Source organism: Anguilla rostrata, chromosome 16 (assembly GCF_018555375.3).
Source record: "Anguilla rostrata isolate EN2019 chromosome 16, ASM1855537v3, whole genome shotgun sequence".
NCBI lineage: Eukaryota > Metazoa > Chordata > Actinopteri > Anguilliformes > Anguillidae > Anguilla > Anguilla rostrata.
The window spans coordinates 15353932-15371183 of record NC_057948.1 but is presented as its reverse complement, the minus strand read 5'-3'; the positions used below and the strand labels follow the sequence as shown (position 1 = coordinate 15371183).

At 40.9% G+C, this 17252-nt stretch overlaps 1 long non-coding RNA gene across 1 annotated transcript in view; it reads right to left on the bottom strand.

Moving 5' to 3' along the window:
• Positions 1 to 268: 268 nt before the first annotated feature.
• LOC135241698 (uncharacterized) overlaps positions 269 to 17252 on the bottom strand; it is a 76596-nt gene continuing 59612 nt past the window's right edge. The window contains exons 2-3 of the long non-coding RNA XR_010326088.1: positions 15042 to 15264; positions 269 to 935 (exon numbers count right to left, since the gene is read on the bottom strand). This is a non-coding gene — a long non-coding RNA (uncharacterized LOC135241698). The remainder of the gene's footprint in view (positions 936 to 15041; positions 15265 to 17252) is intronic.

Genomic DNA, 17252 nt, shown 5'->3' with positions numbered 1-17252 from the left:
TTTTATCATTTGCAACCCTCAATTTAGCAATGTAGATTACATTCAAATTAAGTGATTATGATTAGTTATACTGATTGATTGTTATAGAGCCTAAAACAATTAAACAATTAAGACAAATCCAAAACCTCCACTCAAAATATGTTAGTGTGGCAAATTTTATAAAAATAATAAAGAGATGGCTTTACCTTGGGATTTTTAGCTCCACAAACACAACTCTGACCATACATTCATTCAACTTTAATGTAAATCAAATAAACACCAGGAAATGTCAAGTCTGCATCAGTATTTAATTACAAGATCAACCAAGTTCAGTGAATTAAACACAAGAAAATATCAGCACACACTGTGGTTCACCAGAACTCATATTAAAAAAAACATTTATAACCCACAAAAAAACTGGCAGCCTAACACTAGTTAAATATCTTCTGATTACTGGATACATTGTATTATTTTAATCCTCATTTTGGTAATATTTTAATACTACTTCAACCTAACTTAACATTTATAGCTAAACCTTGCTGTCAAGATTTCCCCCCTCCCCCCACCCACACTTCATGATTTTTAAGCTCCCAGAAAACTGTGTGCTCATGCAGATGCATGCATGAGTCTTTATATTTATTCACATGAGTGTGAGTACATACATGCCTAAGCCTGTGTATGTATATGTATATGTATATACGTACATTCTATTTGTGATTTAATTTGTCTGTTCATTCTATGTGTTTGAGCACGCTCATGTGCATCTGTGCGCACGTGTGTGTGTGCATGTGCGTGCGTGTGCATGTGTTTTTCAGTGTGTGTGTGTTTGTGTGTGTGTGTGTGTGTGCATGCGTGCAGCAGCAGTCCTCGAAGCGGCTTGTTGGTAGTCCTGTGATGCAGACCAACAGAAGCTGATGCCATCTTATTTCTTCATACCAAAGAAGACAGCCACAGGTCTTCAAAAAAAAAAAAAAAAACACCAGAAGACACTTAACGCAAGTCCAACTTAAGCCAGCCAAACTCAGCTATGACACCTGCTGCTACTGCTCTGTCACAATGCAGTTTACTTTAAAAAAAGAGAATTCACAGCATAGGCCACCTTACGCTTTCTAGCCCACTCCACCAGTTCAGTTCATATCCCTCCAAGTTTTCAGAAAATGGGCAGAGGAGCAAATACACCACATCTGAGGAGATTAATTATGCACTTTATGCTTTTAATAATATGCAACACAAATGCTCTTGCTTTTATCATGCGGCTTCCTCCAAATTTAGAAGTTCTGCATATGTAAGCTCTCCCCTTTGCTGTGAGCGACAGCCTTTTCACTTGCGAAAAGCAAAGGAACAGGAAGGCAAATAAAATGCACATGTTCCCCCCACAGCTCATTTTGTAATTAGCTCCAGCCATGTCAGCAGTTTTTATGAAAAATTTCCGAAACACAAGAGCAGCTCATCTGCATGTGAGGGAAGACAGCACTACTGCGGCGACTCCGTGACGCATTTACAATGTGTGTGTCTTTCTTCTTAACCAGCCCACTAATCACACAAATTATTGCATCTAATTACCACTGAAGCTCTAATTAATTCTTTCAGTACCACATCATTTAGTGCGCATTCACACCACAGCACCTGTTTTGAAAATCCCCGCCGTTAATTTGTTTATAAACAAACATAATTTGCATAAAATGTTTAATGAATGGTTTTGTGATTTGGTGCGATCCTCCAGTCGTGTTTTGGTTCCGAGGAGGGTCAGAGAGAGAGAGGGCCGCCAAATTAACCCGACCAAAATTCCTCTGCACATTGCACGATTTTTTTTTCTCCCTAATATATATTAATAAAATGAAAACACTCAGTGCTAATTAATACGAGCATGCGCTGCTAATTACTCTGCTGTATAACAAGCGAGTTGTTGAACCCTTTTAGAAAATCATGTCAGTTTGGTTTTTTAATACGTTCTCTGTGCATGGACTGTTAATGGAACGAGGAGACAAAGAGCGAGCGTGGGACTCCGAGACACAACAGATACAGGCGCTGCAGAGCAACAGTGCAGACGCAACGCTCCCACAACACGGTTATAACAACGCTCACCGACCCTCACCGCTGCATCTGGTGCACACATTCACACTTCCCACTCAGGTAAGAAGCCAATTACAGCAACAGAGAGAAACCAAACTGAGTCTGTCTGCAGAGGATCAGACTTTTTAACCAGGAAAGGATATGACTGTGATGGGTTTTGTTGCAAACACCAAGTTTCTGTTGCTGACCAAGCAGAAGTATAAAACACATAGGCACGATCCATACTTTTACATTTGCAATTCAGTGTTGTTGGAACCATCTTGAATGCCATACAGGCAATACATTTTCTTTTTTTTTAATTCCAGGTATAAAAACATGATCTCTCTCTTCGTGTTATTTGTGATGTTAATAAGAATGAAGAGATACATGGAAGTAATTAACCACTTATGAGTACTAATCTTAATAAACTCATTTATTGGGGAAAAAGTGTAAAGAAATACTGTATTATCTGTATTACGTTTGTACACCACCTACAGTTGAGCATGTTAAACATAGTACAATGTCAGGCTCACAAAAGCAAACACAAATTGCTTGAAAAACATCTAATCAAAAATAATGACAATAATATGAGAAATAAGCATGCTGGGTGTATGTTCTGTGTTAAATATACCCTTTCAGTCAAGGTTGCTGTTGATTACATATGACACTAATGTTTGTTCCTTTGGACACTGTTCCCCCTGCTGGTGCAAAATCATAATTGTGCTTCAGTTATTAATATAATTATTCAATACTATATTATTAATGTGTGTTTCATTTGAATGTAAGCTTTCAGAAAGAAATCAAGATAACCAAAGTGCATTATGTATGTAAAAAATGATAAATATCCCAAGATATAGTTAAAAGCTCCTTCACTCATAAAATTTGCTAAAAAAATTATTAAATAAAAAATCAGTCTATATTAATATTTTGTCTGTATAGAGGGTGTTTCTTTATTTTTTTCATAATCATATTTCTTTTTCAACATTTGAGTTTTTTTTTTTTCAAAGTGTTTAAAATACCATGCATTTTGATATACATTATACAGGTACAGTATAGAGAAGCGTATTTTACTCTGCAGACACTAGAAGTCATGAAAATTCCCTGCTTTTCTCCCCACAGACATACCTAGAGTTCATTCCTTCAGATACATATTTATATATTGATAGAGTAGCATCTTGTTTTCATTTTTCTTGTCTGAAAGAAGTTTTCCAATTAGATACAGCATGTATGAGAACTATCTTGTAAAGATGCCTGTTAAAATATAATAAATAAAGGAAGACATATGTATTACCTGTTGACTATAGGAACAATATGAGTATGACAAAAGATTTTCTAAAAATCAGAACTAAGGAAACTAATTGTATACTGCTAGCATTATAACTCATATTCCCATGTTTGCAAAGAGTGGCATCATTCTATTTTAGAGATATTTACCATGGTTCAACAAGAATTAGTGGTAGGTGGTGATTTTTGACGGAGCATATTAAGAATTAATCATTCTTAATAATTCATAAGGCTTCTAAAGTTATACATTAATTTTTGATCTTCTCCATCCAACTCTATTATTTGCATGGAATCAAATCAGATTATAAATAATGCTATGACATCAGTTCAGAACAGCAGTGTCCCTGTGCTGTAATGCTAGGCAAACGTTCAACACATTTATTATTATTATTATGTGTCTAACACTGTTCTTTTATTTTCCTTGGGCAGCTCTAGAGTCCTCAGCTGTGACCCACATACAGTTAGAGACAACTACAGACATATCTCTATCTTGCGCGCACGCGCACACACGCACACACAAACACATGCACAAGCACACACGCAGACACTCACACATGCACACACACACACACAAACACACACGCTTCTTACATAAATAATTACCCCACTTCCAATTATGATTCATTCAGAGTTAAACATGCTTTATGTTTCTCCGACTCTTATTAGACCACTTGAGTTTTCAGAAGTGCTGAGCTATTTGAGAAATGATCAATTAAAAATGGAACACAATTTGCATATAAGGAAGGGGAGATTTATGAGGAGTAAGAGTACACAGCAAAGTACATCAGTCTCACATCCATCGGAATTCATATGGTTTGTGACTGATCTTAAATTCTAGAGCCTGAAGAAGATAAAGTGTTCTGTTGCTGTTATTGTCAGGAGTCTAAATCCTAGACAAGATTTATTAGTAATCTTATCAGACACGTCTCAACTTTTTTGTCTTTAATATGTGTCAGCCTCCTCCCAGGAATTTTCCTTGCACCAATTATGTTTTTCCAACGCTTGAACCTCCTATTCTCGGTAGATTGTGTATACACGGATTTCTCACCCGCACGTGTGTGTGTGTGTGTGTGTGTGTGTGTGTGTGAGAGAGAGAGAGAGAGAGAGAGAAAGAGAAAGAGAGAGAGCTCTTTGAATGTGCAGATCTATAAATCATGGTTTTTTATAAACCCCCTTTCACACCCCATGACTCTGACTAAAACAGGGTGATTGATCATAGACTAGTTAGTTATGTAATTTTAACAAAAGCACAAAAAACATATATCCTTGGTTTGATAATCAGGGTATTCATCATTAAAATCTCAACCCTGAAGCAATGGTTTTAACATATTCTAATGACTACCTCATTTGCAAATTGCATTGACCTTTCATGTGCGCTTAGTAAGCACCTTGTTCTACTGTGTACTGTATTTATTGTTTGCCAATACAAACTAGGCAAAGATTGGATAATTACTGCAATCTATTAACTCCATTGCTTTTCACCTACTTGAATGGTGTACCTGTACACGATATGGGACTGTTTATAGGAGGACTCAAGTCTAAAATCTGAGAGCTTTTATCATTAAAACTCAGGCATGCATTTTGACAACCTGTGATGGATAAGGTGGAGGGGGCTTCATTCAGCAATTATAATTATCATGTCCCTATGCCTCCTTATGCTTCCTTAATAATATTCATGTACCACCCCCGCCCAAAAAAATAAAAAATAAAAATACATGTATCATCAACAGTATTACCAATAGTAAAAACTGGACATGTCATCGAAAAACTTGCAAGCACACCCTTACTGTTAGAATTCAATCACCTAGCTCCCCAGAGAGGTACATGAAGAGTTACTGTGACGCCTTCTCTCAAACACGTATGCCCCCTGCATATGCATAAAGTATGTGTGAATAATATGTGCATCATGTGTAAACAGAGTGTAGAGTATAAAGCATTTCATATTCACTTAGGCTGTGAGCCACCTGACTTCTTTAAAAAAAAAAAGTGTACCGTGTACATTAACAGTACAGTAAAACTAAATAAATAAATAATTGTAAACAAATAAATAAAAGCAAAAAAAAAAAAAAAGCCAAGGCACACATCTAGTGCGACCGTGCACCTGCATACATCTTTACTGTTCTGGGGAAGGGGAATTCTGTGTGTGCACGTGTGCATGCCTGTGTTCATTCTACATATACAGTACACGTGTGTATTCATGCATTACATTTGAGTGTGTGTGTGTGTTCATTCTATGTGTTTGTGTGTGCATACATGTTTTCATTCTGGGTGTGTATTCATTTTATTTCAGGGCATGCGTGTGCACATGTGTATTCTTTTTGTGTGTGTGTATGTGTGCATATGTGTACTTATTTTATGCGAGTGTGTGTGTGTGCATGTGTGCTCATTTTATGTGTGTGTGTGCGTGCACATGTACTCATTTTACATGTGTGTGTGCATATGGGGACATGTGTACTTATTTTACGCATGTGTATGTGTGTATGTGTACTCACTTTGTGTGTGTGTATGTGTGCACATGTATTCATTTTATGTGTGCATAGGTACACACACCACAAACCTTGGCCTACTATCAATCCCTCTCCAGTGCTCCTGCTCAACTCTCTGGCTGTCCATTTGAAGACAGTTATGGATAGATAACACTACAGATGCTGGTAATTAAAACAACACTAATTTTGTCTTGCTAGCTGCGCTTTGTTGTTGGAAATCATCTATCATGGCCACGCCTGCCTCTCACAAAGAGGAGACATTTGTCTCATCGTCCTTTCTGCTTGCTCGACACTTTTGCTCGCCTTCTCTCCTCGTCCCTCAGAGTACCTGGTTTCGTTTTTTTTTTTTCTTTTTTTTTTTTGCAGATGCAATACGACTGCCCCCTGTATCCCCATCACCTGGATGGTGCACACCCCCCCGCCCCCCCAGCACTTTCCACCCTGTAGGTTACACATGCAATCTCTACGGTTTCTTTTTTACCCACAGGGTACAAATTCTGTACGTCTGAACCCCCATTTGGTATGAATATAATATCCACCTATTTCCCACCCAGAGAAAACAAGTACGATCTCTACCGCTTCTTTTTGGCCCAGAGAGCATGGTCTTGGAATAAAGAGAGTGATTAAAATATGAGATGCATATGCACAGGATATGTTTTTTTATGAGTAGAGCCTGAGAAACAGAGACACAGGGTCATTGATTTCCGCTGGTTATTTATTCTATCTGCTGGTTTATTATCAGTGGGTTCTGCCTATATTACAATTATTTTTGTTACTATCTCAGCGTGTCGGTGTGTTTAAGTATTCCGTGTTTATCTTAAAATAAGACTGTATAAGATAATTATTTTTGCGAGAAATACATCCTTTCTTCTTCAAAGAATTAAGCCCGTGAAATAAGAATGTTTCAATTATTTTGAGAGCAAATGCAAATTGAATACGTATGCATTGGAGGGAAAACACAAAAAAATATAAATATGTTTTAATTTTAAGATATATTTTCCTGAAAAAGTAAACTTTGTTTAGCGTGGGTATCATGTGCATATGGGCCAATATTAATGAATCACCGTCTTAAAGACTTAATTTTAGATATAATAATATATTGAATAATATTCCCTAATTAGAGTTTGATTTGAAAGATGAGCCAATAGACAAGCCAGACATATACAGAACATGTGGAGTGGATGTCACATAATGTCACCGTTAGATGCAGACATATGCAGTCAATTATAGCATGCAGCCTGGGCAAGCGGGGCCTAAATGTAAAATGGTATCTGAGCACATGCTAATGGTCAAGGGATGCCATTCTGTTGTGTGATACCGTGAGGATGGATCTACAGTACATGCTTGCAATGTCATACTATTACATGTACATCAGGGTTACATACTCTCTGTATCTCTCTCTCTCTCTCCCCATCTCTCTTACATACAGCAGCTAGTTTTAGAGAGGCACAGTCTCAGAGACTGCACCCCTGTAACCTAGGACAGCCATAAAGCGTTTTACTCCGATTCAGCGGTGATTATATAGCATCCGGGCCTGCAGACACTGGCTGCGGTACTTAAATCTCTGTTTGGGTCCCAGTCACCGGTGGCTCCCCCTAATTGCTCTCAGTGGGGAAAGTAGCAGCCGCTCCCTTAATAACAGCACAGATGTGCATCTTCCCACCACCAGGCAGACACCAGCAAAACCCCTTTATTAAAGCAACTGCTAATTGAGATAGGAACAAAATAATAGAGGATGACACTTTAATGAAGACGTGCACGGAGCCACTTCCCCCCCCCCCTCCCCCCTCCTCCCAAGAAAATATGCACTTCTTCGGCTATATTACAAAATTATACGGAGATATCCTCATAGTAATTCGTTTGGCGATACTTAAGAGAAGCGAGAAAACATTATCGTTCTCAAGTGTTTGAAGGCAATAAAGCTCAGCCGGCAAGGAACAGCAGACACAACAGAATCAGTTTCCCCCCCCCCCTTTTTCTTTCCCCCTCCCGTGGTGTGGTGTGGCGCACTGGCATGTCCCGGTGCCTGCATCCGCAGCCTCGCCGTGGAACGCCAGGCTTACAGCAGGGACGTGCGAGCGCCCGCCCCACGCAGATCACCCCCGCGCCCGCGCCCGGCGACGGAGGGAGCCGCCACAGGTCCGGACAGGGGGCAGCGGTACCAGGCCCTTCCGCCGCCGCCTCGCCCAAATGGCTAGCGCCCTGGCTTCTGAGAAAATGAACGCGAGCGTTTCATAAATATGCATGGAGCGTGCCATTCTTTCGGCTTTCTGAAGCAGAGACAGGGACGACTCTCAACCGCCCGCTCCAGCCTCCCACACAGCAAAACAGTGAAAAATGAGCGGGTAATCACGTCGCTTTTGATGGAGCGAAAGTAATTGTTTTCTTCAAGCGATACAATTTTAGAAACGGCTGATTTGATTAAAACGTATAATCCGAACGACGTTGGCTTAAAGGCGCATCAGTCGGGGGTTAGGGAAGGAAATGACACGGGGAGGCAGGCTGACTGTTGTCAAGGGCTGCACCTGATACCTGCTGTGTGGGTGCAGGACAGGACGCCGTGAAAGACCACTAGCACGTCCTTGTGAAACAAGTGCTTTGCAGAGCTCTTTTTCCACCCTGTGGAATGGTTATGCTTGTTAATGAAACCAACACGGTGCGTTCCTCTCAAAGCCTCATTCTGCTCTTCCACGGTTTTAAATGTGGGTTATGCTCTTCTGAAAACACTTGTAGATTTTGCAGTTCACCTCATTATATAACTCTTTGATATGGGGACCTATAACTTGCTGTTCACCACACAAGAGCAATCCTAAAATAGTCATTTTATTTTGAATGGCTTTTATCTTAGGATTGTAAGTAATGGAATAAATGTAATTTGTTATTTTGTAAATAATGCAAAAAACTACTATTTTTGCAATAGGATATTAATTAGGCTTAGCTCACACTACGAACTGTGCAACCAAAATTACTATCTGGATGATGTCATGGTCACACCCTTCTTATTGGATATATGGTCACCATGGTAGCATTTCCCCAGTCAGCCTGGCTCCAAGACTCATCGCTCTCTAGGGACCTCCACCGGTCGATTTGGCACCTAAAGTTCTGCTTGCTAAAGCTGGACACAAAGTGTCTTTCTCTGACTCATGTCTGCGCAAGCGTGGCTCTTGGACTGTGGCGTCAAAAGGAGCTATTGTCAACAGCGTGCACTTCAGAGGGGATTGGCTACTCATTTACACACTCCAGCATCGACTACAACGATTGCAGCATGAGCATGGCGGTACATGATTGGTTATTCCAAACTGGGGAGAAAATTGGGTAGAAAATCATGAAAAGCTTGCAAATTTTGGAAAAAGACAGGGAGAATTAATATCAGAATTTAAACTGTATTGGGTCACAGTAAAAGCCACAGGGCTACCATCTGCTCATGATTACCTCCAGAATGTCACACACTGAATTCAGTGCCCTACACTTGAAGTGTACTGTATACTAAGAGTGGGTACTGTTTCATCTCTAATGTTCACCACCTCTTTCATTTTTATTTTTCTGAAGACAAGAAAGCAAGCAGCTTTTAAGCTAGTCTCTGTTACAGACAAGGCTTTCTTATGACTGTGCAAGAAATATGCCTATTCTTTACAAGGCACAATGTAATCCGAGTTGATGTGTCTAATGTGCCGTGAACATTCAACTAATGGGGACTACAACAGCAAAATTCTGTGACAGACAACGGTAAGGAAAAGTTATGATTAGCTTTCGAGGCTATCTAGCTAACCAGGCTATCTAGCCATCTGACCAGCCTATCTAGCTAGCTTCCCAGGCTACCTACCTACATGACAAGGATGTTTAGCCAGCTGATCAGTTACAAGAATTACAATTGCCCATAAAGGAGTGAAGTATCAAGGGGATTAACAGCTGCTCTTTGTATAGTATACTGTATACAAGCGCCAGCCCAGTTACTGCCTCAGAATTACTTAAGAGAATTACATCCAAGAATTACTGAGAGAATTAGTTCAAAATCAGAAATCAATTCTCTGAATCTTCTGAAGAAATTTTCCAATATTATGGCTGTTTTGCATCCTGATATTGCAGAGATGTAATATATGCAGTTTTATGTGCAACTGTTATAACAGCATAGGGAATGCTTTTAAAATGAAATTTTTCTTCATGTATGTTTTTTTTCATATGAATCTTCAAGTATATATTTGCATAAACAAACATAAGTTAGGCCAAAATATTGGCACAGTTCCTTGCCCATCAAAATACTGCAATGCCAAAACACTGCACCACAACACAGGAAAGGAATGTTTTTTTATAATATACGGTCCATCCATAAAATATGCCCGCTCCATCAACATCGCGCAACATGGAAAAATGTGTCATTCTGAAATATGACTCAGGAACCAGATGCGGGTTTGACAGGTTACATCACGCAGACTCTGTAATAAAGCCGGATTCTGGAGCGGTTCAGATAAAGTAACCAACCCAGAGAGCGGTCCGTCTGTCCATCTAGGGTTTCGATCCGACGTCCTTCAGGTTGCTGGAGGGTTGGTCGGTAGGATGGTTCTGAGCCGTGCGGCGGGGGCTGTGTTGAGCATGGGACGGCGGGGGCTGCGCTGAGCCTGGGACGGCGGGGACGGTTAACCCCTGGGTTCTGGGCTTCACAGAGCAGATGCCTTCAGCTCATTAGAGCTGGCGGCGCGGGGGAGCCTCGGGAGGCCTCCCTCTCCCCCCGGCGTGTACGGTGTCTGCTCGCGGCCCCTGCGCATTGATCAGTCAATTTGCCTCAGCCTGACCCCTGCGTGTCACCTCCCTCTCCTCCGAGGGTTACTCTCTCTCTTTATCTCCGCGCCTCCGCGCGCCCCGTCGCTCTTCCTACATACGTCGACAATTTCTGCAATTATGTCCCCAAATTGGCGCGCAATTTTATTTATTTATTTTTTTTGGATGTTCGATGCAGAGCCCTCCCCCGGCTCCAGCGTACTGAGAAAAGACGAGCCGACTCATTCCCCCCTCTTGACCCAGATTAAACAGAATTTGAACTGGTGTGTGCTCGCGGTGGAGCGTCGAAGGAAAGCAGGAAACAGAACACGAGACACGCAAACAGAATGCAAGAGCCATGACCGGTTCAGGCTCATGTGCGCGTGATGGATACAGTAGGAGGCAGGTTTCTGTATCTGCCATGACTCCAGACTCCTTTCAAAGGCCATGTGTTTCAGTGCTCATTTCCCCACGTGCCATCTAATATGACCACAAATGTGGAAATAAGAGACACATTAGTCCCACACATTTAAAGCTCAGTGTGAGCCCCCAACAATCAAGAAATCATGGCTGAATACAGAATGTGTGTTCCAACCACACATTTTACACTGTTAGAGTAAAGCACGTTGCTGTGAGCACCACACATTTTACACTGTTAGAGTAAAGCACGTTACTGAGCTCCACACATTTTACACTGTTAGAGTAAATCACTTTCACTTCCTCTCTTTTTCACTCTCTCTACTTCCTTCACTCTCTCTTCCTCTTTCACGCCCTCTCTCCCTCCTTCACTCCCTCTCTCTCTCATTCACTTCTCCCCAGCACACAGCTGCTCACAGGCTCCACCCAAAGGCAGATTTCCCTCTCAGCAACAACCAGAAGCTGCTATGCTTTTTCTTTTTTTTCTTCTTTTTTTCTGTTAATTTCAGCAGTATATGAGCATAAAAAATGAGACTCTTTCACAGGCGAGCGGCAGCTTTTTGATTGAAGTGAGTGATTTTCACAGCTGCACCTGTGGAAAATTGATGATAATGCTGTTGAAACCATTTATTACAACTTTACTAAGATGAATACGAGATGTATTCTCTCATCATGCAAATGCTGGGGATAATAAGCCCTCTTCCTCACCAGGAAAAAAAGGAAAAATGAACTTTTTTCCATTTTCTTTTTTCATTAGAAATTATATTCTGCTCCCGAGTCTTCTGGGTTTCCAGGATAAGACTTGATCCTGTGTGTCATAAAGATGTGATCTGAAGAAGTCCAGAGGGACTTCAGATATAGCTGTGGCCTTCAAAACAATAAGGACTTCTTTTTTTAAAAGATTTGACTTTCTCCAATAATACCCTTTTTTCAATGGAATAACTGAAATATCCCAATAAATTGCGTGTTGTGACCCTTTTGTGTCAAATGATAATTGATGAATGAATAATAATGACATTATTATTATTATTATTATTACTACAGCACTTCAACCTATTTTTTTATTTATTTATTATTATTATTTTTTTTTTAAGAGAGCTCCTTTTTCCCTACCTGTCATATTGCAGAATGGTGAGCCTGTTTTTAGAAATCCCCGTTAGTCTTCCTGGAGTGGCTGTAGTGGGGAGCAATGTCACTTTTTTTCTTCCGTTTGTCTGCAGTATGTCCTGGGCTCCAGCGCCTCCCTCCCCCACTCCCCCCTACCCCTGCCTGGCAGGGCAGATTTCCCCTAATGTCTCATGGCTCCTGCAGCGAGGCCGCTGACGGACGGCAGGCCGCGTACGGGCGTGTCACGGTCGGGCCCCGCTGTCAGCCGGGCCCCGCGGCCCGAGGAGGACGCGGCGGAGGCAGGCCGGGGCCCCGTAACCACGGCGAGGGGGGACCGAGGCCACACGGACGCGCCAGATTGATAGACAGCGATCAGGACTCTGGGCCTGTAATATCGATCAGGAGCCGGGATTAGAATCTCTCTCTTTCTCTCTCCCTCTCCGCTCCTCCGGGCCACGTGTTGCACTCTGCCTGACCCGGCCGGCCGCGCAAACGCCACATTCGTCTCCAGCAGCGCTCAAAATGTCACCTGTCACCCTGGAGTTGGGGGGGCGTGGGGGGGAGCAGTTGTGGAGCCACACACACACACACTTTTTTCCTTTGTTTCCCTCTGCACGGATGGAGCAAGTAATCCAATCAGTATTTAACAACCAATCGATTGCTTTGATTATTAAATTACTGGTAAAAAAATTTTTTTAAAGAAGTATAAAGAGAGCAGTAAATAGAGAAGTTTCAAAAGTGGTGCATCAAAAACCTGTGTATTTCAGTAAATTTAATTCCTCTTGAACCACATTAGACGATTTCACAGTACTGGGAAGAGCCTTTCACATACAGTTTGACTCCTGGATTTCCATCTGTGTTTGTTTAAACCTGTCTAAAAGACCAGGAGACAGAAAATTTGATGAACTATTTGCTCAATGAAAAGGGATTCATCTTAAACAACAAATGAAATTGATTTAAAATGTAGTGCAGAAAAATCACTACAGAAAGAATGCAGAACAACACACATTATAACTGAACAAGTTATTTCACATTCCTGAATTCTCAATCAGCTCTTTTGCTAAATAACAAATATGACACGTATCACATTGTCATTTCCAGCTATATATACCGTATCAGTTTATTGATATTGCCACAAAGTTTGGTTGAAAGTGCAGCATACGCCTTTTTTAATCCCATCTCTCCTCTTTAATATTTACATCACAGCATGGCAACTGGGCGGACCATTATTTTCCCTCCGTCTCCGTGAAGAGGGATTTGGCGATATTAAAAGTAAATATGTTACAGTGTGACTTTTCAAGAGGACAGTCCCCTGATTGTTCATCCAGGGGGCATGTGGCATTGTGCACCGAGTAATCTCCCAGATTGTTGTCTCTCTCCCGGGCCACTGATAAGAAGGTTCTGGAATTGGATAGCGGAGCCCGGTTCTTGACACTGAAAACCGAAAACTACTTTTATGTCCCAGAGCTATTTAATTTACCCGCAGCGAGCGACGTGCACTTTTTCTTCTTCTCATCATCAGGATTATAAAAGGATCTTAAAAGTGTCTGTACATGCTACTTCTTTCATATGCTTCTGGTTATTGCACTGCAAATGCAGCTGCCCTCCAGAGTAATGTAAATCACTCAACGAATGACTTCGAAAACTGCTCCTGGGGGGGGGGGGGGGGTAAAAACAAAAAGCTGGAAAAAATTCACTGTTGAACATCGATTCATATCTAAAACTCTTTACCTAAAACTCATATCAATGGTGAGTTTAAATGAAGAATTAAGGATTAGTCCATTGTGTGGCCAGATGTTATTCCTGCTCATGATATTTCCATGGGCTTTGGGCACTGAGCAGTTGCTCTCTGTCTGGTGCATGTGACGGCTGTGCCGAGGCCCTCCTGCAGCAGAGTAATAAAGCCTTTATCAAGGTAGAGAGCGCTGAGATCAAAGGCATATCCTGTACTCACATTCTGAGTGATATGACAGAATGTGATTCATCTCCATGAGATGAATTCTAGCAGGAGTGCAAGAGATGAATTAGCTAATTTTGCATCAAGGCGCAGCTGGTGGCTTCACTTTCAGGTCACTGGTGCATTCTGGGATACACGTCAGACTACATGTCTGGGATACATGTCAGACTACTGGCTCCAGTTCAGCTTTTGGCCCAGTTCAGACTTTATTATGGAAAATATTTTTTTACAAAAACTTTCAAAATTAGCTTTCAGATGGATATCCGGGCTATTATGAATTTCACATTTCACCATTTGTGACTTTTTTCCCCAAAAGTCTGTCATTGGTAAAAATCAGTTTTAAAAAGAAGGAATTAGGAAAACAAGTGCAACTAATCTCACGTGATTGTCTCAAAATTGTGGCCACTCTACTGATAGCCACAAGGAATTCTTATCTTGAGTTTCCATAGTTTATGTTAATCAGACTTGGACTGTTCTAAATGGACAGAATGTACCCGCTGTACTTCATAGAATTCCTTCTCCTTTCTTTTCTCTGTCATTAGCAGCTACACAGCACCCATCAGAGGCTGAATTAAAGCAAAACTAGAAGCACAAATCTATACAATCCAGCACACATATTCAAATCTGCCTGAGGTATTGTGTACAGTTAACTGATAAACAAAATTGACACTAATAAAAAAAGTGCAAATGTGATGAAGCAGCATCAGTGTGGTCTTTCATACCAAAAGCAAGAGGATACTTTCGTGTATATTCAGCCTGAAATGACCCATATCAGTGAGCAGTGGAGTAGTTATGGCTTGTCGCCACAAACTACAGAATATTAAGTGTTACATAATTTGAAAACAATTTTTCTAAGAGAGGGGAAAGGGGAGGAAAAAGCAAGGGGGGGGGAGAGAGAGAAAGACAGAGAAAGAGAGAGAAGAAGAGAGCGAGACAGAGAGAGAGAGAGAGAGAGAGAGAGAAAGAGAGAGAAATCCACAGTGAAGTTTGGGATTCAGAAATACCTTGGCTTGCTTTCCCTGGCCGAGACGTCAGGCGGAATGACAGGGCAGTATGGCGGTGTTGATGGCTCTGACAGGTTGTCACGGGGAGATCACTGCCACACCGCTGTCTCTCCTCCTGAAAACTGACCCCTTCAGCTCGCCGGGCCCACTGGTCATGCCGTCCCTGTCTTTCTCCAAGCGTTTCTGACAGGAGACATGAGCTCTCCACCGCTCACGCTGGCACCTGGGACACATCGGGGAGTACACAGGTAGGGCCCGCTATTTTCTGTTGTCTCCAGGCGAGCATTCCAGTAGAAATAGGGGGAAAAAACTGACATTTAAAGTAGCAGACCCCTCGATTTTAATAAAATAAATAGTGATGAACCCCATCGATACCCTTTACTGCGCAACTGGGCGTTTCACAGGCTTGATTCCGGTTTAATTTGCTCTAAAGGCAACATTAAAGCAACTCAAGATATAAAGGTTGGGAATATTAAATATGGTCACCTGTATGAAGATTAAATAAAGTAAAAGGAATAAGTGGATGCTGAAAAAGCTAGAGGATTAGCCATGTCAGTGCACATGCTGAGAAACGAGTTTAACCAAGGTGACAGCATTTAGTCTTAAGAGTACACTTTTGTCCACTCCCTGTGGAGAAGGGTAATCTAATTTTTATGTTTATGTTACAATTTGAATACCATCTTTTTTTCTCTATTCTGGGCGAAGACAGGTGCCTCATGCACCCTAAATACGACTAAATACGATTTAATGGGACTTAAAAAAGACAAAATATCCACAATTCTCAGTTATGCCTGACAAGACTATTTTTATTGATTTGTGAAGAGACATACCAGGTTCTGAGTAACTGAAATTAGCCGATAGATTAGAGATAAACTAAAATGGCCTTTTTACATGAAATTCAGAAAAAACACTTTTTTTAAACACTGATATTATGTCAGGGAGCCATTCATTTATTTTCCTCAAAAGTATAAATGCAATGTTCTTTCCAGATATCGGAAAAAATAAGCACATAACTTTCTAATAATACAGAATGATCAATTTAAGAAGTGGAAGACATGTGAGGCTAAACTTTTTTTCCCTCCAAATAAAGGACATGCACTCTTAAAAGTACCTTTTAATAACACTCCAAGAGCCTGAGCAGACAGCATATTTATTATTAAAATTGTTATGGAAAATCATTCTGTGTTCATAAATCTTCTGTCTTGTTGTTGCCAGACGGCACGGTGAAGAGATTTAGAGGCAGGCAGGAATTGATATCTGCACTTTGAGCTAATGGCTGGTCCGATCACTTGCGCTTGAGGAATGAGGAGTCAGGGGAAGAGAGGCTCAGCTGAATGCTGTGGGGCGGGGGCCAAATGCCTGCCATCATGTACCCATGGCTGGGGGCGCTTGTTTCTCTTTTAATGGCAACACATTTTCCGGGATCATTTGTCTTTGGATGCAAAGTCCTTCAGTTATTAAAGAGGACGTTGTGACAATGGGGTTAGGAAGTTGCTATTTTTTGTAAATGACGCTATAAGTCTGTTATCTGCAGCTAGGTAGTAAATAGAGCATGTGTAGTTATGCGTCATAGATCGGTAAAATATGCTTCTGAGGCATTAAGGGTCATTTTTAAAATTGACTGACTTTAATCAAAAAATCTCAAGGAGAAGAGGAAGAGGGCTTTTGTCCAAAGAATCTGTTTCTCCTGTCTCCAACTCTAATTCACCCTTTTACCCCCTAACAAAATGTCACATGCTCTCAAAATGTAATAAATAATAAGTAAATAAATACATAAATACATAAATTACCTGAAAGACCAGAAAACACTCAGGAAAAATGTCACATACATTTTGCTGAAATTATTTATTAGGTTACTCTTTTGTCCTCAATATGCTGTGCGTATAACATGGAGACACTTAATTCTGAGGCAATAATAAAACATTAGTGAAAGATTCACAGATTTTAGGAATTATGTACTGAAGTATAAATCTTTGCATGCAAGTAACTTTTAAGTTAGTCCTCCAAAAATGTGCCGATACAAACGTCAGAGCGTGTGGAGTCACTCTACTGTTCAGACAGCTGGAAGAGAATGTGTACACTATTAGTATCCATATGGCCAACCTACACTGGAATATGATTTCTCAAAAATATGACAAAGCAACACGAAAGAAACAGGTGTCCAGACCACTGATCACTAAGCTTGTCTGAGTTTGAAAGAGCAACAGGACT